The 11,014-nt window shown below is 41.4% G+C and overlaps 1 pseudogene; it reads right to left on the bottom strand.

Annotated features, from left to right (window-relative positions):
- Positions 1-2,217: 2,217 nt before the first annotated feature.
- LOC122931441 lies at positions 2,218-3,214 on the bottom strand (annotated as a pseudogene).
- Between the last annotated feature and the right edge of the window lie 7,800 nt (positions 3,215-11,014).

Genomic DNA, 11,014 nt, shown 5'->3' with positions numbered 1-11,014 from the left:
CCAGAAAGAATGCGCAGGTGGAATGCTTCTGCTCCCTAAACCTAGAGGACAGACCCTGGGCAATCGATGCCCTGTCAATACACTGGAATTGAAATCTGGCCTATGCCTTCCCCCCAATACCTCTTCTACCCCGGGTCATCCAGAAGCTCCTAGGGGAACCAACTACTCTGATCCTAATAGCCCCTTTATGGCCAAAGAGGAGTTGGTTCTCCACTCTAAAACAGCTATCGCTGGAGGATCCATGGGGGATCCCTTTCCAGAGGGACGTTCTAGTCCAGGGCCCTCTACTTCATCCAGACCCCGGGATATTCAAACTGTCAGCCTGGATCCTGAGAGCGAGACGTTGAGAAACAGGGGTCTTTCGGAAAAGGTGATACTTACCCTAAGGGCCAGTAGGAAAAAGGTGACGTCTGCCATCTACCTAAAGGTCTGGAAGAGATACTGTTCATGGGGAGTGGAGCGCCCAGACACCTCCTCCCCTCCCATCAATAGGATCTTGGACTTTCTGCAGTGCGGCTTGGAATTGGGCCTAAGACCTAGTACTCTGAAAGTCCAGGTTTCTGCTCTCAGCTCTTTTTATGACTGCAACCTAGCTAGTCACAGATGGATCAGGAGGTTCTTTAGAGCGGTTTCAAGATTGAGACTCTCTCTGAAATCCAGAGCTCCTACTTGGGACCTTAACATCGTCCTAGAGGACCTAACAAAACCTCCCTTTGTACCGGTATCAGAAATCTCTTTAAAACACCTTTCCCTAAAAACTGCCTTTTTGATTGCTATCACCTCACTCAGACGTATTGGAGAGATCCAGGCCCTTTCTTGTAGAGAACCCTACCTCCAGATCAGCAAAAATCACATCCGTTTAACTCTCGATTCAGGTTTTCTCCCAAAAGTAGTCTCCCCCTTTCATCGAGAACAGGAGATCTTCCTACCTTCCATCCCCAGATCTGAATTTTCAGGGTCTAGCGTTAATTTACATCTCTTAGATGTCAGGGATACAGTTATCCAGTACCTGGATTCTACCAAAGATTTTAGGGTTGATAACAATCTCCTCGTTCAGTTTTCGGGGAAAAATAAGGGAAAGAAACTAGCTAGGTCTTCCATAGCCAGATGGATCAGATCCACCATTGAATGCTGTTACAGGATCCAAAATAAACCCAGTCCTGATAATGTTAAGGCCCACTCTACTAGGGCCACTGCCTCCTCTTGGGCTGAGAAAGGAGGAGTCTCGCTGGACCAGATTTGCAAAGCTGCAACCTGGTCAAGTGCTAATACCTTTGTAAAACATTACCGTCTTAATCTTCCGGATTCGAATGAAGCTCTTTTCGGCCGGAAGGTTTTACAGGCGTTATCCCCACCCTCTTAGTTATCTGTTATATCTCAATGTGGGCCGTCATGGTGGATGAAATGGAAAAACCGCAATTATACTTACCGGTAATTCCGTTTCCTTGAATCCACCATGACGGCCCATAATATTCCCCTTCCCAAAAAAAAAAAAAAAAAGATTTTTATAAAAAAAAAAAAAAAAAAGGGATATATACTTACAAATATATTTTTCATATATACGTACTTTAGGATAAATAGGAGTTTAAGGGTATGAATCAATATCCTTTTACTTTTGTTCCTCCTTTTCGGGTAATTGTAAAGCACTGAGGAGGTGGAGGGGTGGGGGGTTCTTAAACTCTCTATGTGTTCCTGCCCCTACAGAGGTCAAGGGTCAATCTCAATGTGGGCCGTCATGGTGGATTCAAGGAAACGGAATTACCGGTAAGTCTAATTGCGTTTTTTTAAGGTTCAGTTTATGCCTCGTCATTCCTGTTGGAGTTGACTCAACTGAGGAAGATATGCAGAACTATCCTATTGAGTTTCTTATTGAGCTATCAATTGTTGAGCTAAGGAATGTCACAGTATCTCCTTCCAAAATGTTTAGCACCTCTTCATTTATGCTATCAACATCAGAGTTCTTTGGGCAAAGAATGTTATCTTTGAGACATCAGCAACTAAAATTATTTCTCCATTTCCTGTACATAAATTTTATAAGGGATTTTAATTATGTCTTCAGGCAAACTGTTAATGTGCGATGTATCACCATTGCCAACTTGGATCAACCAATTGCTGAATTCAGTATCAATTGAACGGATATTGTTTGTAAAGTTAAGTATTTGGAAGTTCTGCCACAGTTTATTATACTTTATACATGCTTCAAAAATGTTGGTCCAGTCACCATGAAGAACCACTGGAAGGGTTGAAAAAAAACAAAAACGATTCTTCTTCAGGCAGATGCACTGCTAATCTATGGATGGTATGGGATTGATAATGCATTTCAAACCCATGCAAAAGCCATGCTGCTTCTGGAGCACTGACATACCTTGAACTAATCATGGTCTTTATTTCATCATGATTCAAATTATTGTTCTTGAATAACAACGTTTGCACAATCGTGACCTTTGTACACATATTTAAAAAGGTATTTGACACTTTTCACTGATGCGCAAACTTCCACATTAATGTGGCAATTGTACTTCAACTCTAAGTAAGGATTATATGGTACAACCCAAGAGTTATCAATTTTCTTTCCGTTAAGAATTATAGTTTGGCCTGTATTTCTTCTCTTGTACTTTGGATAGCCATTGCTGTTAGCAATAGATTTTTGCTGGAATTCCTTTGGAAAATCCTTACAGCATTTGTCATTTGTCATACATGGAGAATTAGGATTAAGTGCTCTACATGGTCCATGAATCATATGCTTTATTACAATTGCATGTAAGCGAGGGATTTCAGCAGAGACAATTTTATCAATACTTCATTTTTTGGTTTACAGCTTTCTTTAAGAATGAGAAGTATGTGAGCATGTGGTAAACCTCTCTTTTGAAATTCTATCACATAGACTATTGCTTTTGGGACTCCAAAAATATGGTTTTTTACTGATGAAATCAATTAGAGCTTTAAGTTTTAGGTGAAATAATCTTGCAACTAAATGTGGTTGTCCATCAACAGTTTGTCCATGTTGTAGGTTATGTACAATCTCTTCTCATTTGGGATTGCATGCCATTGTAATAAAAAGATCTGTTTTTCCATATTTTTTTCATATAATTGCCATAGCATCCTGATAATTTTGTTGCATGTTTCTGGGCTTCCCTGCAAATGAAGAAGGCAAAATATAAATTTTTCCATGACTTAGGCCTGCTTCATTGGCTTCATTAAGTAAATGTTCCATTAATCCAGAGTATTTTGGCTTCTGTTTTTACATATGCATCAACTATATATTGCTGTGTAAGGCGGCCTGCATTTAAGAAGGGATTAAAATCCTCTCTAATGGAAAGATGGTAACCGTAGTATTGCATTTGAGTGACTCTAACTCTAGGATTATGTGACTGGTTTGGTAAAGTTAATAAAGCTTGTGGTCTGTTTTGCAATGGAATGCCAATTCCCCAGCTTTGATCCCCATAGGGGAATAACAATGAATAAACCATGGGTTCCAAATTAGGATCAAGGACACTAATTATTTGTGTTTGTTTATTATTTGTATAATCTTTACTTGGTTTGCAGTGTATAAGAAGATCTCTTTCAAGTGGTGGTTCTCCATCATCATTTTGAAAAATAAAAGCAACCTCATTATAATTTGGTGCATTATAGTGCCTTTGGTCATTTTTGCGATCTTGTACTATTATCATGGACACTTCCTTAATAACATTGTAATTTTTGGCGGCAAACGCTTCATATTTTTTTTCAACTTGGTACAACATTTTGCAGGCCTCGGCAAAAGGATTGAATTGCACCATAAATGTACTTAATGTTTGCACAAGCTCTGTATTTATTCCTGAGTTGGCAGAAATTTGCATTATTTGCTCTGCAGCTTCAGAAGGATCTAAACTGTATAATTGTGCAAACTGTCTGTTTTCACCCTGCTGAGGATGCAGTGTTCCTGCTCTGTGACAAATCGAACCATGGATTCGAAAACAGTATGGCCCATAGTCAGAAGGCGGACTAATGTTAGCTCCCATAGATGCAAATGCTAGAGCACTATCTATTGACCTTATATTTAGCATTACATTTTTGCTATAATGATGCTGACCCATCATGAGCTGTTGTATGTATAAAAGAATTTGTTCGAATTGGTTGAAGATTTACTTTTACTTTTGAGCAACATTGTGTAAATTTTTGATCAGATGGTCTTTCTCCTTCAAAATGGTTTGCTTGACAAAAATTTCATATCTGATTTAAATCTCCACATGTGTGGGGTATAATGTAACTCTCATTAATATTAACGATATCATTTATCAGTGCCATTCTTTCTATTGTGGCCCTAGATTCATTTGTTTCTACTCGTTTACTCCGGACCAGTCTCTGTAATTGTGCATGCCGCAAACATTGTAATTGTCGATCTTCTGTTGCTCTCCTAGCTTTTTCTCTTTCAGCTTGTCTCTTACGTTTTTGTCTTTATCTTATATCATTTATCCTCTCCTGTGTTGTTGATAAATGTGTTGTGTCTGTAGATCTGTTATCCTGTTTTTTTTTATTGCTTGTTGCTGACGTAGTATTGCTCTCCTAGCTCTGTGTGCTTTCACATTTTTCTGACGCTCATTTTCCTTTTCTTCAATAGATCTATTTGCTCGTCCTCGTCTTTCTCTTAGAGATTGTTTTTTTTTTACGCAGATTTTCCTGTTCTATCACATTTTTCTGATGCTCATTTTCCTGTTCTTCTATAGATCTATTTGCTCTTCTGAGTCTTTGTCTTTCAGCGTTTTTGTGACTCTCATTTTCTTTCTCTTCAATTGATCTATTTGCAAATTTTTTCCTTTGTTTTTTAGCCTTTATTTTTTTTATTTTTTACTTGCTGACCTGACAGTTTCACCAGGAGAAGTTGCTTATGTAGGGTTTCATTGTCTGGGTCTTTGGTCCTACTTGACGTGTCCTTTTTTTGGGGTGGCATGTTGTTAGTAAAAAGTCCAGGTAATATAGGCTTGTACTTTTATAATTTTATAATATTTTCTCATACTGTAATACTATCTTATATGTAGCTATAATATGCATCACTGGCAGTGACTTTTGGCTGAGACTGTGGGCACTGTGACTGGTGGCTGATATGACTGCCACTGACTGGTGGTGCTGAGACCACTGGCACTGTGACTAGTGAATGATATGGTTGGCACTGACTGGTGGTGCTGAGACCACTGGCACTGTGACTGGTGGCTGATAGGCTGGCACTGACTGGTGGTGCTGAGACCACTGGCACTGTGAATAGTGGCTGATATGGTTGGCACTGACTGGTGGTGCTGAGACTACTGTCACTGTGACTGGTGGCTGATACGGCTGGCAATGACTGGTGGTGCTGAGACCACTGGTACTGTGACTGGTGGCTGATACAGCTGGCACTGACTGGTAGTGCTGAGACTGTGGGCACATTGACTGGTTCCTGAAATGGCTGGCACAGACTGGTGGTGCTTAGATTGTGGCTGATGGCTGAAACAGCTGGCACTGACTGGTGGCTGAGATGACTGGCAGTGACTGGTGATGCTGATACTGCTGGCACTATGACAAGTGGCTGATACGGATAGCACTGACTGCTGTCACTGTGACTGGTGGAACTCACTGATGGTACTGAGACGGCTGGCAATGACTGCTGGCTGATACAGCTGGCACTGACTAGTGGTGCTGAGACCACTGGAACTGTGACTGGTGGCTGATACAGCTGGCACTGACTGGTGGTGCTGAGATGACGGGCACTGTTACTGGTGGCTGATAGATCTGGCACTAACTGGTGGTGCTGAAACCACTGGTACTGTAACTGGTGGCTAAAACGCTTGGCACTGACTGGTGGGGCTGAGACTGCTGTCACTGTGACTGTTGGCAATGAATGATGGCTGGCAATGAAAGCTGGCACTGACTGGTGGTACTGGCTAATACTGCTGGCAGCAGCTGCAGTGTGTATCTGATTTTAATTTCTGTCACTCTGTGCATGTAATGGCGACGCTTGCTATGCACAAAATGGCGCTGCTCCAACTGACACAACACACCATAAGTTGTGGGTATGGTGTAATTGGACGGCTCCATGCTGTGGGCGGTCCGTACGGCATGTGGTGTGCTGTGTGTCTATTGGCCGGCACAATTGTGGGTGGTCTGGGCAGCGACTGTGATTGGACGGCCGCGCTGTTGTGGGCTGTCCGGGCTGCATGTGTTGCGCTGTGTTTTTATTGGCCGGCGGTGCAATGCTTTGGGCAGTCCCTGCAGTGTGTATAGTGTGTGCCAATTGGTCTGTGCGCCGCGCATGCACACTTCACTAATCGGCACACACGCCCGGACACCAGCCCTGAGGACTCACACACGGCTTTTATTAGTATTGATTAGAGATGAGAGAGCACTAAGGAATTTACTTGTCATCAGCAGGGCTTCTTCACCTTTGGGAGGCTACCCTCACAGGTGAAGAAGCTCCAACTGCAACAAAATTGACAGGGCCGGACATTTAGCGCTGACAATCTCCTGCCTGTGCTGCTACTCTGATTAGCAGAGCAAGGGCAAAGTCTCTGTTTCAGAGCAGCATCTGCGAAAACGTCTGCACCTGCTGTTAAAATGAATCAATTAATCTTACTCGATTTGCTCCAAGCTAGGTCTGAATTGCAGAAATTAACTTTTCTTCACAGTAAAAAAATGTCAAAATTATGGCAAATTTCTTTTATAGTTCTACAGTTATTTGAGTCAAACAGGCTCAGAAGGGGATTGACATAAGAACTGAGCCCAGATAGAACATAAGGTCTAACAATAGACCCCTTAATAGAAGATTACACAATTGATTTGCTTTATTTCATATAAAAACTGATTAGTCATTGTTGAATATATGATGAGTACAGTAATAATGGCAGAGTCTGATTCAAGTGCATATGCTATAACTGAACTTGGCCCTGCTTTCACACTATAGTAGAATCATTTTCTTTATTAATAATATGCTGTAGAAGTTTTGAAGTTTAAAATGTTGTACCATTTGTCGCAGTTAGCCTTACAAGTGGTATGCAACTAGCAGGATTTGATGCAGCATGAGGGTTTTATAAAAAATAAATAAAATAAAAATGTCCCAACAGGATGGCTTAACATCAGCCGTTTAAAGTTCAATCACATAAAGCACTTATCTTCAGCCCCAAATAGCCCAATAGTAAGTTGTGTCATGTGTCTTATAACAGTCCGTTTCAAACAGGCAGAAATGCTGTTTGCAAAGTCACCTCATGCAGGGTCTTGTTCTCTGTCTCTCTGGTGCACTGTGGAGAATAATGCTCCCAAATCCTCTCCATTAGAGTCTTTCTTCCCCCCTGCCCTCAGGTAGCCATTCCCTTTTTAACTACCTCTGAGAACTGCACCTGGACTCCTTTTCAGTAGTGTGGAAAGTCTGGGGTGAACTGCCGGAACAGCCACACTGCAATCCCTGGACTTAGATAACCGAGATTAGCAACCTGTATAGCACATATCTGCCCTCTAGTACCTTTCCTGCTGGTTGCCTACCCATTGTATACATTTGTGGCATATCTATAGGACATGCCATAACTGGAAGAATGGGGTTCACCATTTGCTGATTCTGCATGGTTGCGGTCTCAATAGAAATCAGTGAGGAGTTTGCCGTGCTCGTACATGAACTCTCTATTTTAGTCTATTGGAGTTATCAAAAAGAGCCAAGTAAGCAGTGCAGAGCACCAATAGGTATTACTTAGTACTTGACAATCTCTTTCTAAGGGCTCATTCAGATGAACTTAAAGGCTCTGTGCCCGTGCTGCGGACCACAAATAGTGGTCCGCAATATACAGGCATTAAACATGTGCACTCTGTGCTGCGGATGTGGTTCGATTGGCTTGAATGTCCTTTTGTGGTTTCCCCTTCCCTCTCCTCCCAACCCCCTTACTCTTACTATCTCAGTGTATTTATTATCTGTAGATTAATGGTTGTACATGCGTTTCAGAGTAGGGTGCATGTAATTCTCATTGAGGTTTTGGCACCTTACGGAGGGACTAGCATTCTCTGATTGGAGAGCATGCAGTGGAGGAGAAGGCGCTAGATCATGTTTGCATTCCAGGCTGGAGCGCAAAAGCTCAAAGGGTGGTAACTGCCTTCACTGGAGGGACAGGAGTGCTCCATGACGGAACGCATATGTCTGAGTGGCGGAACAGGAAGTGCGATCGCTTGTGCGTTCCAGCTTGGAATGCACGCAATCATGAGGAGTAAATTCTCCTGTCTGCCGGCATGGCAGTTGATAGGTATTTCCCTTTTTGATCTGGGAATAGCTTTTTTGAATCAAGAATTATTGATTTGGCTCCCCCTCCAACCCATAATGAGATATCTTAGCCTGATTATAGTGCATTCCATCCTGGAACGCAACTGAGCAGGAAATGGGAGCCCGCAAGTGAGGGATAATGTTTAATAGGAGGCTGTAGTTTTGAACAAATGGCGCTTCTACTTATTGACATCACTGCGGATCAGCTCCCCACCAAGGTTACACAAAATCGATATATCCCCCTAAGTACACGTCTCCTGATGGCCTGAGTAAGCTGAATAGCTGAATCAAGATAAATCGTCTCATCCACAGGCCAGAGGGAAACGTGGGCTTAAGTAATAATGCAGGTGTTAACCTGCCAGCCGAATCATAAGAGTTAATGGACACAGTGTATGGATAGCATATCCACAACAACGGACATAATTAAATGCCACATGCATCCAGCACATAAAGAGTCACAACCGGCATATAAAACACATATGTAAAATAAAGGGGAACCAACCTTGGGACCTTGGTGAGCGCACCCCTGACGCACGTTTCGCTTGTATGCCGGAGACGCTTTCCCCTTCCTCAGTGGCACGCTACAGCCGGGACGCCGGCATACAAGCGGAGGAAAGATCAGCTACAAGTCCTATCAAACAGCAGTGCAGGCAGAGGTAAGCCCACACTTGTGGGTAAAATACCATGGTTTAAAAGTGGAGGAGGTGAAGTGAATGAAAGAAAATATCACCATTCATTCACAAATTTGCTTGTACCGGCAATCTAATCGCAGCACCATTACCTGTGGATATTGTATACAGCTACGGTAGCAATAGTAACCAATTCTAACAAAGATTACTAAGTGTGCCTATGTTTGCAGATCAAGATATCTGTCATTTGAAATATAAATCAAACTTCATTCATCTCTGGACATAATCGCGATGCCATTGAATAGCATCAATACACAGCGATCTAACAACATAAACCGGTGTGACTGTTGTGAGAAACATTCTTTTATGTGAACATTTTATAAGATTCTATGTATTAGGAGGCATACCACCCAAGAAGGTGGAGACGGATTGTACTATTGTCTCTCCAATACAATAGCCCATACTTATCATCCAGGACTACCATTTGTCCATATTAGGAGAGACGATTCAGTACCACCAGTCCCTGCACATCTCTTTTTTAACATGTGTATATTGTTTCTTTTTTACTGCTAACATGTATATTGTGTTCTGATACATTTTTATTTTTTACATTTGTGTGCAATTCATATTGTATCTTATCAGTGATAGCATCCACCTTGTACTTTTCTGAAGGAAGCCATATTCCAATTAGCTGACAAATTAATCAATAAATAGCGTTTTTCCGTATATGAGTGCCAATCCTATAATTTAACATAACAAAAACACCTTTGTCTGAGTTTTGAAGGGATTTTTACCTTTCCTTACACAAAGTCTGATGCAAGCTAATTTCTAATACAAATATTTCTATTACACCTGTACGTCACATGGATCCAGGGATCCCCCTGAAAGGTCGGCGGGGGGGGGGGGGGGGGGGGGGGTGAAGGATGGAACAGAGCATGTGCGTCCACCTAAGCCAGGCGGACAAAGATATATGTAAAAGAACATATAGAGGTTGAATATCTTACTGGCTATACTACATTTTTAATTATATGCTATTACAAAAATATTCATATCCAAGTTTTGGTTTGAAAAATGTAGAATAGAAAGTACTGGCTTTGTGGTACATGTGACAACAAGACGTTCAGTGGACTCTGTATGTGTCGGTTACACATATTTATTTGTATACCGAAACGCTGTTCATTTTGTATAATACAATTTTAAATGTGTGTTTGTTGGTGTTTCTAATAAACTTTATACATTTTATCATTTGGTTATTGTTGGATGTGCATTGATAGGATGGTTCTTGTGACTCTTTCTTGGGTCAGGTGTATCTAGTACATGTGACAACAATCTCTCGTATTCTTCATATGTCTGAGCTAGGGGGTAGAGTGGCAAGACGAAAGCCTTTTCTTACGAAGAAAAACATCCAAGCCAGGCTACATTTTGCAAAACACATATGAAGTCTCCCAAAAGCATGTGGGAAAAGGTGTTATGGTCTGATGAAACCAGGGTTGAACTTTTTGGCCATAATTCCAAAAGATATGTTTGGCACAAAAACAACACTGCACATCATCAAAAGAACACCATACCCACAGTAAAGCATGGGGGTGGCAGCAGCATCATTCTTTGGGGCTGTTTTTCTTCAGCTGGAACTGGGGCCTTAGTTAAGCTAGAGGGAATTGTGACCAGTTCCAAATAGGAAGAGGAAATTCATCTTTCATCATGACAACAACCCAAAGCATAAATCCAAATCAACAAAGGAATGGATTGTCCAGAAGAAGATTAAAGTTTTGGAATGGCCCAGCCAGAGCCCAGACCTGAATCTGATTGAAAATCAGTGGGGTGATCTGAAGAGGGCTGTGCACAGGAGATGCCCTCACAATCTGACAGATTTGAAGTGGGCAAATCTTGCCAAGTCAAAATGTGCTATACTGATAGACTCATACTCAAAAAGACTGAGTGCTATAATAAAATCAAAAGGTGCTTCAACAAAGTATTAGTTTAAGGGTGTGCACACTTATGCAGCCATATTATTCTATTTTTATATATTTTTCTTCCCTTTACCTAAAATATTTCAGTTTGTTTTTCAATTGAGTTGAACAGTTTATAGGTCACATTAAAGGTGGAAAAAGTTCTGAAATGATTTATCTTTGTT

The sequence above is a fragment of the Bufo gargarizans genome, chromosome 3, assembly GCF_014858855.1.
Source record: "Bufo gargarizans isolate SCDJY-AF-19 chromosome 3, ASM1485885v1, whole genome shotgun sequence".
Lineage (NCBI taxonomy): Eukaryota > Metazoa > Chordata > Amphibia > Anura > Bufonidae > Bufo > Bufo gargarizans.
This window is presented reverse-complemented; position numbering and strand designations above follow the sequence as displayed.